The following is a 12,280-nucleotide window of genomic DNA, read 5'->3' as shown; positions in this document are numbered from 1 at the left end:
CGGACACTTTTTTCTATACATTAGAAGTTTCTGCAAATAAAATTATTATTATTATATACTGACAATTAATTTCTCGAAAACAAAAAAAACGGTTTTTTTAAAATCAAGTATTTCGTCAGAAAAAATCTCAGCTTTCTTTTAAAACTAAAAGAAAAATGGACTCAAAGATGAGAAAAGTAAAAAATATATTTTTGTGTCAAAATAACAAAAATTTTTGAAAATAGACTGTCATTCGAAAGTTTATAAAAAAATCTAGAAAAACTATGTCCCATTTTTTTTTTAATTTTTCCTTTTAAGTATTTAAGTGGAGCGTGTCACGCAAACGTTCAAAACTCACCCCTCCCCCTCAGACAATTTTTATAAAATTCAAAAATATTTGTCTGACAAATACTAACCTATAGGTTATAAAAAAATTTCAAAATAATTTATTTTTATTCCTTTTAACTGCATAATCTTTCTTTTTTCAAATAAACAATATTTAATTCGATAATTAGATTCCTAAGCTATTAGACGAAACTTTAGGCTTAAATATATAATTAAATGTTATTAAATATTTTAATATTTTAATATTTACATTAACAAATTATAACCTTTGAGGGTTCGAGGTCCACTTATGGGATCATATGGGATACTCTCACTGCAATGCTATTCAGTTTAAATAATGATCTAGTCACCTTTCAAAAAAATGATGGATTGCTCTTTTTAAAAAGTACGAGACAAGATATATATTGTGCACTTAGATGATATGGTTATTTTTAAATCCACTTTGGAAAAACGTAAAAATTGACCTATGTAATAAAAAAGACAAATTTTTTAAATTTTTCGGTTATCATACTGAATCTACCATTTTAGATTTTAAATTGGATATAAGATTTGAATTCAATGATCCGGAAAATCCACAAAAAATGGAATTTTCAAGCGAATCTTTTAAATTTAAAAAAAATGTTAGTCGACATTTTGGATCCGACATTTTGAATTTTTTTCATTTGGCATCAAATTCGGATTTAGCTTCCCCAAAAACTCCCAAGTAACAAAGTTTTACAAAGAGACATCATTGATTGACAAAGGGTTGTAATACTATAGTTTGAATCCGAATTAAATACAATATAATTAAATGTTACAGTTTATTAAAAAGTGAATTATATTATAAATATTAATTATGACCTCCCGTAAAGCTGTTTAATAGAATTTTCCAGAAAATTACAGAAATTTATTATCTGTATAGATAAAATTAATAAAATTAACAAACAAAATTGTGTAAACAAGCTGTCATGTCTTTACATTCATACTATCTTGATCTTCAATTATTATTTGTTTTGTGTCATTATCAAATAAATATTGAACTTTTTTTACAAATAAAATTTCAAAATTAATATTAACATTAAGGTTGTACGCATAATGTACTTTTATTAATTTAATTTGCGTCACAGCTAAGGTAATCAAACTAAACACTTGTATGTAAATGTAGAAATAATTTATATAAATTTTATTAGCTACAAGGAGGTAATATTTACTATTTAGAATAGTATGTACTTTTTTAAAAGCAAAATTAATAGCATTTATAAACTATCTCCTGTTTAAAAAAATTCTCTATTTCTTTTTTAATCTATTTCTTTGGCACGTTATAAGTGAATCTTAGACAAAATAAAAGATAAAATGAACAAGTATTATTTAATCATTGGATTAATAGCAATAATTTTTTTCTCAACTCTTAAAAATGGAGTCTTTGCAAGACATATTACAAATCAGAATCAAGAATTTGGGACTCAACAAATTCAAAAACAAGGGCTCGAAATTCAATCGGATCAGAATACAGCATTAGGAACTCAACCCACACAAACTGAAAGAATCGAAACTCAACCAAGTGATAATAAAGCATTAGGAACTGAAGGAATCAAAACTCAATCAAACCAAAATGAAGTTTATAATTTACTAAATGGTTATCTAACCCAAAATCTTGGTCTAGTAAATGTACCAGTTCAAAATGGTACATTCGCAACTCAAGAAAATTTAAATGATCTTCTTAAAAGATACCTAACACCAGAGTCAGGAAAAGAATACGAACCAACTCAAAATCAAGGTTTCGAAGTATTTCTAATACAAAAACATGAAATGGATACTCAACCAGGACAAAATATAGAAATTGAGAGGTATGTTGCACAGAATCCAGGTCAATCTGCTTTAAATGATATCTTCAAAAGTTTAACAAAATATCAAGAAATGCTAACTCAATCAGCGAAAAATGATGAAGTAGGAAATCAACAAATGCAAAATCAAATACTTTCTGGACTTGGATCGTTACTTTCTGGTTCTGGAGTGCAGTTTAAAGTATCTCAAGATTTAAACGGTTTAGCTCAAAATGATTTTGGTATGCAACAAAATCAAATACAATCTGGATTTGGACCTTTACTTTCCCATTCTGGAGTGGATTCTAAACAATCTCAAGATTTTAAAAGTTTAGTTCAAAATGAAAAATTTGATCCTCAACAAATTCAAAATCAAATAGTTTCTAAACTTGGATCCTTAATTTCTCATTCTGGAGTGCAAACTAAATTGTCTCAAGATTCTAAAAGTTTATAAACAATGGAGCATAACGCAACCAACTCTAACTGTTGGTTATAGAAATTATAAAATTTTTGTTTGATTATAAATTTGTAATTTAAAGTATTCTCAGTTGTACATATACCCTAGTAGCACGTAATATTACAGCAATATTGAGAACAGTGCCTTAACAATACCAATATTGCCTCAATGTTGTTGATGTTACTGGAATACTGTTGGAATGTTCCCAATAACATTACGTGCTACTGGAGTAGAATAAATAATAAAGGCTCAACATTAATTATTGTTTTAATATTAATATTAATACCCAACTTATTCTCCTTGAGGAGTTTCATCATATCATTGAATATTTTCGATGCGACACGTTCTAAGGTGAATTAAAACATTTTAAATACACTGGTAAATTCACTCACTGAATGTGAGTGAATACAAAGTTAAGTAAGTGAAATAGTGAATAGTAAGTAATAATCGAATTATGTTGATAATATATGTTTTAAATTTTCTTCCAATATTAAATAAGCTATTGAGTTGTTTTCAGTTTCTGGTGTTAATTAATGACGTTAAATTTTTCATATTAGTTCATATTATTATTATTTTGTAAATTAATGTTAAAAAATAGTAGAATTGGTTGATGTTTATAGTGGAAAATAAAAATGAAGTGAAAGTGGACTTGGGAAATCGGTTATAATTTGAAAATTGGTTATAATTGAATAAAAAGTCAAAATTGGAAATTGATTCTGGTGGCGGATCACTGTGTCCAAAAAGTAACTGTTTTTAACAATGGTTATAAAAAAAATTTGTTGTTGAACTTATTATTTTTTCGAACACTGTATAGAATGGAGAGAGAATATTTATAAGTGGAAAGAGAGTAAGATGACGTGTAAGAGAGAATACAGAATAAGTCGTAAAAGCAAGAGTATATGATGAGGTAATCTTATCTAATTTCAAATTCCGAGTAAGGTCTGGAGTTCTCTTAATGAGAGTTGGCACCTGAGACGAAACCAGTCATTGTATCTAATCTCCAGTCTACTCGTAAGAAAGTAAACCTATTTAAGTACTGTTTTTTGCCTACTGATAGTTTTTCAATTCGCCCTGGTTTAACAAATGCATTGCTACAATAAAAAATATTGACAGGTTTTCGAGTAACTAAAAAATTGTGCGAGCGTATACAAAAAAGTAAAAATGCCATCGTAGCTAGTAGTTTCTAAAAAAAAGTTCTCGCCCATCAGATAAAATCGTAACTATTTAACAAAAAAATAAATAAATACACTTGGATATTGCTATTGACATTATTGAATTAGTTTCTCTCGGCCGCATTTTCCACATTTCAGGTTATCGCGTGACGGCATCAGCAGCTTCCGGAGTTAGGTTGTCGTAGGGTCCGTTTTCGATTAGCGGATTTGTAATCAAAGAGAATCAAGAACTCGCATCGTCGAAACAAACATACACGCCTTGCGTTTAATTAATGTACTGCGGTAGATCTGCGATTAATAATCATGTAATCCACCTTTTTTTCTAAAGACCCCATTATGTAAATATTTGATATTTACATAATTACGTGATTGCATGATTAATAACCAGGTAATGTCTTTTTTTAAAACGGATTCTTGTATAATTTTTTGCTTTCATCACCCCCGAAATTACTTGAGTTAATTAACAGTAAAATAAAAAATAGGGGTGAATAACCACCCTACGCGAAGTTCAAGTTAAGCCATTAATCGAGGTAAGTTTGGATCTGTCTCTTTTTCCACCTGCCTTTTGTGGATAAACAAGACCAAAAAGAAGTTATTCTAAAAAGTGATGAAGATGAAGAAGATTTATTATATATGGGCCTGAAATAGACGATTCAATGTAGGTTGAAAAAAATTACTATGAGTACAATCCTGCTCACAACATGATGTCTCGCTTTGGAAGACCTCCCGAAAATTGATTATAGAAGTTTAAAAAAAATTATTGTAATTATAATCTCATTTTAAACTTCAACTACAGCCTATCGACAGAGTACATCAGAAATAGTTGTCTTGGTGAGTAAGTCTAAACCAATGTTAGCCGGAGCTAACGCATATTCTTTACAGAAGTTTTTAAAAAATTATTGTAAAGATAATCTCATTTGAAACTTTAACTACAGCCTATTGACAGAGTAAATAAAAAAAAGTTGTCATGGTGAGTAAGTCTAAACCAATGTTAGCTGGAGCTAACGCCAATTATTTATCGAAGTTTTTAAAAAATTATTGTGATGATAATTCCATTTAAATCTTTTACAGCAGCCAATCGACAAAGTACATCAGAAATAGTTGTCTTGGTGGGAAAGTCTAAACCAATGTAAGCCGGAGCTCTTGCAAATTCTTTATAGAAGTTTTTAAAAAATTATTGTGATGATAATCTCATTTGAAACTTCAACTACATCCTATCGACAGAGTACATCAGAAATAGTTGTCTTGGTGAGTAAGTCTAAATTAATGTTAGCCGGAGCTCTCGCAAATTCTTTATAGAAGTTTAAAAAAAAAAATTTGCGATAATTCCATTTAGAACTTCGAGTACAGCCTATCGACAAAAAAATAAAAATAGTTGTCTTGGTAAGTAAGTCTAAAACAATGTTAGCCGGAACTCTCGCAAATTCTTTACAGAAGTTTTTAAAAAATTATTCTGAAGATAATCCCATTTGAAACTTTAATTACAGCCTATTGACAGAGTAAATAAAAAAAAGTTGTCTTGGTGAGTAAGTCTAAACCAATGTTAGCTGGAGCTAACGCCAATTATTTATCGAAGTTTTTAAAAAATTATTGTGATGATAATTCCATTTAAATCTTATACAGCAGCCAATCGACAGAGTACATCAGGAATAGTTGTCTTGGTGAGAAAGTCTAAACCAATGTTAGCCGCAACTCTCGCAAAGTCTTTACAAAAGATTTTAAAAAATTATTTTGATAATAATCTCATTTGAAACTTCAACTACATCCTATCGACAGAGTACATAAGAAACAGATGTCTTGGTGAGTAAGTCTAAAGCAATGTTAGCTGGAGCTAACGCCAATTATTTATCGAAGTTTTTAAAAAATTATTGTGATGATAATTCCATTTAAATCTTTTACAGCAGCCAATCGACAGAGTACATCAGAAATAGTTGTCTTGGTGAGAAAGTCTAAACCAATGTTAGCCGGAGCTAACGCTAATTATTTATCGAAGTTTTTAAAAAATTATTGTGATGATAATTCCATTTAAATCTTTTACAGCAGCCTATTGACAGAGTAAATAAAAAATAGTTGTCTTGGTGAGTAAGTCTAAACCAATGTTAGCCGGAGCTCTCGCAAATTCGTTAAAGAAGTTTAAAAAAAAAATTTGCGATAATTCCATTTAGAACTTCGAGTACAGCCTATCGACAAAAAAATAAAAATAGTTGTCTTGGTGAGAAAGTCTAAACCAATGTTAGCCGGAGCTCTTGCAAATTCTTTATAGAAGTTTTTAAAAAATTATTGTGATGATAATCTCATTTGAAACTTCAACTACATCCTATCGACAGAGTACATCAGAAATAGTTGTCTTGGTGAGTAAGTCTAAACCAATGTTAGCCGGAGCTCTCGCAAATTCGTTATAGAAGTTTAAAAAAAAAAATTTGCGATAATTCCATTTAGAACTTCGAGTACAGCCTATCGACAAAAAAATAAAAATAGTTGTCTTGGTGAGTAAGTCTAAACCAATGTTAGCCGGAACTCTCGCAAATTCTTTACAGAAGTTTTTAAAGAATTATTCTGAAGATAATCCCATTTAAAACTTTAACTCTAGCCTATTGACAGAGTAAATAAAAAATAGTTGTCTTGGTGAGTAAGTCTAAACCAATGTTAGCTGGAGCTAACGCTAATTATTTATCGAAGTTTTTAAAAAATTATTGTGATGATAATTCCATTTAAATCTTTTAAAGCAGCCAATCGACAGAGTACATCAGAAATAGTTGTCTTGGTGAGAAAGTCTAAACCAATGTTAGCCGGAACTCTCGCAAAGTCTTTACAGAAGATTTTAAAAAATTATTGTGAAGATAATTCCATTTGAAACTTCAACTAACATCCTATTGAAAGAGTACATCAGAAATAGTTGTCTTGGTGAGTAAGTCTAAACCAATGTTAGCCGGAGCTCTCGCAAATTCTTTATAGAAGTTTTAAAAAAAAATTTGCGATAATTCCATTTAGAACTTCGAGTACAGCCTATCGACAAAAAAATAAAAATAGTTGTCTTGGTGAGTAAGTCTAAAACAATGTTAGCCGGAACTCTTGCAAATTCTTTACAGAAGTTTTTAAAAAATTACTCTGAAGATAATCCCATTTGAAACTTTAACTACAGCCTATTGACAGAGTAAATAAAAAATAGTTGTCTTGGTGAGTAAGTCTAAACTAATGTTAGCTTGTGCTAACGTCAATTCTTTATCGAAGTTTTTAAAAATTATTGTGATGATAATTCCATTTAAATCTTTTACAGCAGCCAATCGACAGAATACATCAGAAATAGTTGTCTTGGTGAGAAAGTCTAAACCAATGTTAGCCGGAGCTCTTGCAAATTCTTTATAGAAGTTTTTAAAAAATTATTGTGATGATAATCTCATTTGAAACTTCAACTACATCCTATCGACAGAGTACATCAGAAATAGTTGTCTTGGTGAGTAAGTCTAAACCAATGTTAGCTGGAGCTCTCGCAAATTCTTTATAGAAGTTTTAAAAAAAAAATTTGCGATAATTCCATTTAGAACTTCGAGTACAGCCTATCGACAAAAAAATAAAAATAGTTGTCTTGGTGAGTAAGTCTAAAACAATGTTAGCCGGAACTCTTGCAAATTCTTTACAGAAGTTTTTAAAAAATTATTCTGAAGATAATCCAATTTGAAACTTTAACTACAGCCTATTGACAGAGTAAATAAAAAAAAGTTGTCTTGGTGAGTAAGTCTAAACCAATGTTAGCTGGAGCTAACGCCAATTATTTATCGAAGTTTTTTAAAAATTATTGTGATGATAATTCCATTTAAATCTTATACAGCAGCCAATCGACAGAGTACATCAGGAATAGTTGTCTTGGTGAGAAAGTCTAAACCAATGTTAGCCGGAACTCTCGCAAAGTCTTTACAAAAGATTTTAAAAAATTATTGTGATGATAATCTCATTTGAAACTTCAACTACATCCTATCGACAGAGTACATCAGAAATAGTTGTCTTGGTGAGTAAGTCTAAACCAATGTTAGCTGGAGCTCTCGCAAATTCTTTATAGAAGTTTTAAAAAAAAAATTTGCGATAATTCCATTTAGAACTTCGAGTACAGCCTATCGACAAAAAAATAAAAATAGTTGTCTTGGTGAGTAAGTCTAAAACAATGTTAGCCGGAACTCTTGCAAATTCTTTACAGAAGTTTTTAAAAAATTATTCTGAAGATAATCCAATTTGAAACTTTAACTACAGCCTATTGACAGAGTAAATAAAAAAAAGTTGTCTTGGTGAGTAAGTCTAAACCAATGTTAGCTGGAGCTAACGCTAATTATTTATCAAAGTTTTTAAAAAATTATTGTGATGATAATTCCATTTAAATCTTTTACAGCAGCCAATCGACAGAGTACATCAGGAATAGTTGTCTTGGTGAATAAGTCTAAACCAATGTTAGCTGGAGCTAACGCTAATTATTTATCGAAGTTTTTAAAAAATTATTGTGATGATAATTCCATTTAAATCTTTTACAGCAGCCAATCGACAGAGTACATCAGAAATAGTTGTCTTGGTGAGAAAGTCTAAACCAATGTTAGCCGGAACTCTCGCAAAGTCTTTACAGAAGATTTTAAAAAATTATTGTGAAGATAATTCCATTTGAAACTTCAACTAACATCCTATTGAAAGAGTAAATAAAAAAAAGTTGTCTTGGTGAGAAAGTCTAAACCAATGTTAGCCGGAACTCTCGCAAAGTCTTTACAGAAGATTTTAAAAAATTATTGTGAAGATAATTCCATTTGAAACTTCAACTAACATCCTATTGAAAGAGTAAATAAAAAAAAGTTGTCTTGGTGAGTAAGTCTAAACCAATGTTAGCCGGAACTCTCGCAAATTTTTTACAGAAGTTTTTAAAAAATTATTGTAAAGATAATCCCATTTAAAACTTCAAGTAAAGCCTATTGACAGAGTAAATAAAAAAAGTTGTCTTGGTGAGTAAGTCTAAACCAATGTTAGCTGAAGCTAACGCCAATTATTTATCGATGTTTTTAAAAAATATTGTGATGATAATTCCATTTAAATCTTATACAGCAGCCAATCGACAGAGTACATCAGGAATAGTTGTCTTGGTGAGAAAGTCTAAACCAATGTTAGCCGCAACTCTCGCAAAGTCTTTACAAAAGATTTTAAAAAATTATTTTGATAATAATCTCATTTGAAACTTCAACTACATCCTATCGACAGAGTACATAAGAAACAGATGTCTTGGTGAGTAAGTCTAAAGCAATGTTAGCTGGAGCTAACGCCAATTATTTATCGAAGTTTTTAAAAAATTATTGTGATGATAATTCCATTTAAATCTTTTACAGCAGCCAATCGACAGAGTACATCAAAAATAGTTGTCTTGGTGAGAGAGTCTAAACCAATGTTAGCCGGAACTCTCGCAAAGTCTTTACAAAAGATTTTAAAAAAATTATTTGGATAATAATCTCATTTGAAACTTCAACTACATCCTATCGACAGAGTACATAAGAAACATATGTCTTGGTGAGTAAGTCTAAAGCAATGTTAGCTGGAGCTAACGCCAATTATTTATCGAAGTTTTTAAAAAATTATTGTGATGATAATTCCATTTAAATCTTTTACAGCAGCCAATCGACAGAGTACATCAGGAATAGTTGTCTTGGTGAGAAAGTCTAAACCAATGTTAGCCGGAGCTCTTGCAAATTCTTTATAGAAGTTTTTAAAAAATTATTGTGATGATAATCTCATTTGAAACTTCAACTACATCCTATCGACAGAGTACATCAGAAATAGTTGTCTTGGTGAGTAAGTCTAAACCAATGTTAGCCGGAGCTCTCGCAAATTCGTTATAGAAGTTTTAAAAAAAAAATTTGCGATAATTCCATTTAGAACTTCGAGTACAGCCTATCGACAAAAAAATAAAAATAGTTGTCTTGGTGAGTAAGTCTAAACCAATGTTAGCCGGAACTCTCGCAAATTCTTTACAGAAGTTTTTAAAGAATTATTGTGATGATAATTACATTTAAATCTTTTACAGCAGCCTATTGACAGAGTAAATAAAAAATAGTTGTCTTGGTGAGTAAGTCTAAACCAATGTTAGCCGGAACTCTCGCAAATTCTTTACAGAAGTTTTTAAAGAATTATTCTTAAGATAATCCCATTTGAAACTTTAACTCTAGCCTATTGACAGAGTAAATAAAAAATAGTCGTCTTGGTGAGTAAGTCTAAACCAATGTTAGCCGGTACTCTCGCAAATTTTTTACAGAAGTTTTTAAAAAATTATTCTGAAAATAATCCCATTTGAAACTTTAACTACAGCCTATTGACAGAGTAAATAAAAAAAGTTGTCTTGGTGAGTAAGTCTAAACCAATGTTAGCTGGAGCTAACGCCAATTATTTATCGAAGTTTTTAAAAAATTATTGTGATGATGATTCCATTTAAATCTTTTACAGCAGCTAATCGACAGATTACATCAGAAATAGTTGTCTTGGTGAGAAAGTCTAAACCAATGTTAGCCGGAGCTCTCGCAAATTCGTTATAGAAGTTTTAAAAAAAAAATTTGCGATAATTCCATTTAGAACTTCGAGTACAGCCTATCGACAAAAAAATAAAAATAGTTGTCTTGGTGAGTAAGTCTTAACCAATGTTAGCCGGAACTCTCGCAAATTCTTTACAGAAGTTTTTAAAGAATTATTCTGAAGATAATCCCATTTGAAACTTTAACTCTAGCCTATTGACAGAGTAAATAAAAAATAGTTGTCTTGGTAAGTAAGTCTAAACCAATGTTAGCTGGAGCTAACGCTAATTATTTATCGAAGTTTTTAAAAAATTATTGTGATGATAATTCCATTTAAATCTTTTACAGCAGCCTATTGACAGAGTAAATAAAAAATAGTTGTCTTGGTGAGTAAGTCTAAACCAATGTTAGCCGGAACTCTCGCAAATTCTTTACAGAAGTTTTAAAGAATTATTCTTAAGATAATCCCATTTGAAACTTTAACTCTAGCCTATTGACAGAGTAAATAAAAAATAGTTGTCTTGGTGAGTAAGTCTAAACCAATGTTAGCCGGTACTCTCGCAAATTTTTTTACAGAAGTTTTTAAAAAATTATTCTGAAGATAATCCCATTTGAAACTTTAACTACAGCCTATTGACAGAGTAAATAAAAAAAAGTTGTCTTGGTGAGTAAGTCTAAACCAATGTTAGCTGGAGCTAACGCCAATTATTTATCGAAGTTTTTAAAAAATTATTGTGATAATGATTCCATTGAAATCTTTTCAAACAGCCAATCGACAGATTACATCAGAAATAGTTGTCTTGGTGAGAAAGTCTAAACCAATGTTAGCCGGAGCTCTCGCAAATTCGTTATAGAAGTTTTAAAAAAAAAATTTGCGATAATTCCATTTAGAACTTCGAGTACAGCCTATCGACAAAAAAATAAAAATAGTTGTCTTGGTGAGTAAGTCTTAACCAATGTTAGCCGGAACTCTCGCAAATTCTTTACAGAAGTTTTTAAAGAATTATTCTGAAGATAATCCCATTTAAAACTTTAACTCTAGCCTATTGACAGAGTAAATAAAAAATAGTTGTCTTGGTGAGTAAGTCTAAACCAATGTTAGCTGGAGCTAACGCTAATTATTTATCGAAGTTTTTAAAAAATTATTGTGATGATAATTCCATTTAAATCTTTTAAAGCAGCCAATCGACAGAGTACATCAGAAATAGTTGTCTTGGTGAGAAAGTCTAAACCAATGTTAGCCGGAACTCTCGCAAAGTCTTTACAGAAGATTTTAAAAAATTATTGTGAAGATAATTCCATTTGAAACTTCAACTAACATCCTATTGAAAGAGTACATCAGAAATAGTTGTCTTGGTGAGTAAGTCTAAACCAATGTTAGCCGGAGCTCTCGCAAATTCTTTATAGAAGTTTTAAAAAAAAATTTGCGATAATTCCATTTAGAACTTCGAGTACATCCTATCGACAAAAAAATAAAAATAGTTGTCTTGGTGAGTAAGTCTAAAACAATGTTAGCCGGAACTCTTGCGAATTCTTTACAGAAGTTTTTAAAAAATTACTCTGAAGATAATCCCATTTGAAACTTTAACTACAGCCTATTGACAGAGTAAATAAAAAATAGTTGTCTTGGTGAGTAAGTCTAAACTAATGTTAGCTTGTGCTAACGTCAATTCTTTATCGAAGTTTTTAAAAAATTATTGTGATGATAATTCCATTTAAATCTTTTACAGCAGCCAATCGACAGAATACATCAGAAATAGTTGTCTTGGTGAGAAAGTCTAAACCAATGTTAGCCGGAGCTCTTGCAAATTCTTTATAGAAGTTTTTAAAAAATTATTGTGATGATAATCTCATTTGAAACTTCAACTACATCCTATCGACAGAGTACATCAGAAATAGTTGTCTTGGTGAGTAAGTCTAAACCAATGTTAGCTGGAGCTCTCGCAAATTCTTTATAGAAGTTTTAAAAAAAAAATTTGCGATAATTCCATTTAGAAC

This window comes from Leptopilina heterotoma, unplaced genomic scaffold, assembly GCF_015476425.1.
Source record: "Leptopilina heterotoma isolate Lh14 unplaced genomic scaffold, ASM1547642v1 Lhet_181, whole genome shotgun sequence".
Taxonomy (NCBI): Eukaryota; Metazoa; Arthropoda; class Insecta; order Hymenoptera; family Figitidae; genus Leptopilina; species Leptopilina heterotoma.
The sequence above is the reverse complement of the archived record's forward strand: the minus strand, read 5'-3'. Positions refer to the sequence as shown.